The sequence below is a fragment of the Oreochromis aureus genome, linkage group 11 (genome assembly GCF_013358895.1).
Source record: "Oreochromis aureus strain Israel breed Guangdong linkage group 11, ZZ_aureus, whole genome shotgun sequence".
NCBI classification, from domain to species: Eukaryota; Metazoa; Chordata; class Actinopteri; order Cichliformes; family Cichlidae; genus Oreochromis; species Oreochromis aureus.
The window spans coordinates 11,921,800-11,925,295 of NC_052952.1; positions in this window are offsets into that span (position 1 = coordinate 11,921,800).

Below are 3,496 nucleotides of genomic sequence, written 5' to 3' on the forward strand. Positions count from 1 at the left end.
ATTTTCTAACACTGTTGACATTGAAACAATGTCAGATTCTGATATTGAAACACTGTTGAGCTATGGTATTGATTTTCCACCTCTTTCGCACAGTTGCTTTTTATTGAAAAAAACAAAAAAAAAAAAAAGGTCAATAGACATGTATCATTTGCAAAATACTTTATTAAAAGACAAAGTTTCCTATTTACATTTCTATGTTTCACGTCACTTTTATTATTTACTCCGGGATGGGGATGGATGATGTGCGTCCTGCGCGCGCCACCCGTCGATCTGGAGCATATCTGAGCCATTTCTGGACTGCTTGAGCAAAGACCAACTCAGACAGAGTTAAGCTAGCTGCTACGCCAGGCCATCTAGGACAAAAATAGACACACACAAAAACAAAGACAAAAAAAGGGAATTAGAGCACATGAATAAGCTCTTGTTAACTGTCTTCAGCAGGGAGAAAGTATGTAAACTCCTAGGCTGATAAACATGAAAGTCACCAGGCGGAAATCAGCAAACTGCCACATTTGATTCCCAAAGAGCTATAAGCTGAAAATGTGATATGTCTTAGCATGGTGTGCCGCGTATCCTTTAAAAAAAAAGAAAACATGGGGTCCTCGGGCTGTACAAAGTGTACAACCCGAGGACAAAACAAGCCGAAGACCAAAGACTCCATCTCCAGATTAACCGGACATGAAAGTCTTGCTATTAAGAAAGACAAAGTAATATAGCAAAACCAGACATAGGAAATGTGAAACGCACCCAGCACATCAATTGATCCCTTTATTGTTCACTTTAGGTTCATAAAACTACAATAAATGTTAAAACTTACCAAATATGCATCTGCACAGCGCTGTCTCTTTAAATGCCCTTTTTTGCTTTGTCTGGTCCTTGGTTTTTTTCCCTGCCCAGTTGAGTACAGAGGCCAGCTCCTTTGTAATGGCATAAACCATTACACGGCGGACTCGCACCTCCAGTGTGGTCCAGCAGCACCAATCAGCATAAGCGTCTCACCTATAGACACATTTTAAGAGATGGAATTAGCGTGTCTCATGTCTTAAATGTGTATGCAAGTGCTTGTGTGTTTACTTCATGTAATTGATGATAGAAACATGTCATTTAGTTTTCCCTAAAGCCTGATTTTCAAGTCATACAAAGAATAAACCAAAGTATTGGCAGTACAATGTATTTCTATTCCCTTTTGTTGGATATTCATTTGTTAGTTCTTGTAACTGCTAAAAGTGTTTACTAGTTTTTGCCTGTCACATATATTTGTTATACCATGTAAACTGTGAAATTCCAAGATTTTCAAACTTGCCTTGTAATAGTGGCCTCACAGAGTCTCTGGAATCTACAGGAAAAAAAAAAAAAAAATCACAACAAGATGACATTCAGGAGTATAAATTGTTTTTTTAAGATAAGAGTACAATGACATTGTGATGCAGCTTTAAAACTTTTAAAAAGCATACCATCTATAGGGAAGACATCAGACTCTGCATGCTGGCGAGATCGCAAAGCTGTGTCGGTTTGTGCCGGAGTGGCGAAAGGTGCCGGGAGCTGGGTGGGGCATTATGATGGTTGCTATCAGTGGGCTGGGGGCAGACTGCGGAGTGATGAGGGCTGTTTAGAAAAAGATAATTTTTAAGTATTTAAGAATACAGACAACTTGTCAAAAAGTTTCCTCGTGTCAGACACAGATATGTACACAGACACTAGACAGTATTTTATTACCTGGTATTTTCACTTTCGAGGGGCCTGGGAAACCATTTTTTTGTAGGCTGCTCATCCTCTGAGTCCGTATATGTGTACAGGGGATTTGGTCTAAAGAAAAGAAATTAAAAACGGTCTTAAGTAATTGTAAATATGCTTTTGGCATATTGTTTCCTAAAGTTAGTTTGATTTCTAACAACACACACAGGAAACAGAGACGTGCAAGAAGGTACAGTATACAATGAATTTTTGAAGTGCACAAGTGTACACGGCTTTGCATTTTTAAAAAGTTTACAAACTTCCACTTTTTGGACTATATTATGTGGTGATATTGCAGTATGCAAGCACCACAGATATGTACAAAAGACAAGATTATAAATTCTTAACAATCAAAGATATGTTTGTGAATAAAAAGGTTTTACTTGTGCTTTCTTTTAAGACTGGTCTGGGTTTCTTCTTCGGACTGAAGGTCAGACGTATCACAGCGTTCACGTGGATATCTCTGAAGACTGCGTTCTGCTTCGTGAAATGTGCCTGAAATACAAACACAATGTACGGCCAGACATACATTACGTGTGGACAAAAGGTGCAAACGCATAGAAAAATCAGCGGTTTCAAAAATACGCTGATGCGTGTGGACAGCCTTATTATTCAAGGCACAAGCGGAAAGTCATGTATGCTGCAGTGCAGCGTACAGTCACGTGGGCATGCTGCGTGAGCATTCAAACTGAGTCTAAAGTTTTCGTGTGCGAATTGAAGCGAAAAGCTCTCCAATCATCAAAAGTAACAAAGTCATTGAACACGTTTATACAGTTAACTTTACGTTTATCAATCATATATCACAGATTTAGAATTTTTGTAGTACTAAGCAACTACAGAGCGAAAGTCTGGGTCAAGCGCCGAGGCGACGGCAAGAACAAAGGAAAACTCGAAGCGTTAAAGCTAGCTTTGTAAGGGAATATAACGAAGAAATTATGAAACAAAAATGTTTTCTTTGTTGATATACTTTGTTCGCAGTGCAATTTATTTGTTGCCGGATTGCAAGAAGTAGACACAATTTCGGGTTCCCACATTTTGTGGGAGCAACGTAAATAACAGTAAAAAAAACTCGTTAATGTACAACATTAACGAGTTTTTTACTGTTATTCAAATGCAAACATGGAAATAACGAGTAGGAAAAAATCATTCATTCTTACCTTATACTAATCGTGGTGCAGGCCAGTGCAGTGCATGAACTGATGCCTTCTCCGGTCAATTCCGCTGAGAGTAAATCAAATGTCCCGCTCTACTGTAGAAGACAATGAATACCTGGGGAATGTACCAATGTGAGAGGGTGCTGCGGAATAGTCCAAGTGATCGCTGCTTTAATTTCCCGTCAACTATACATAAATTGCACGTGAGACACGATTTTTAAAGCTGGTGAACTAGACCAAGTCATTGATAACAAATGAACAATAAATCTACTTTCTCTGGTACTTTATACCCGATCAGTTGCAGTGCAATTTAATGCTCAACTACAAATCGATGGTTTTGATGGTGACCGGAGCCGAATGATCGTCAACTATAAATAGAGCGTTTTCTCGACGTTGTTGTTGTCACCTGGTCGACTATAAATAGATCAAATATCAATGACAAAAAAAAACAACGGTGAATCAACATCGTTACAACGTCTCTATAGTAAGACCGTCGGTTTACCACAGTATTTCAATGTTGTTACAACATTGGCATTTCAACCCGACCATATCGGCGGTTCGGATGAAAAATCAACATAGATTCAATGTCGTCTTGCTATCTGGGTTGA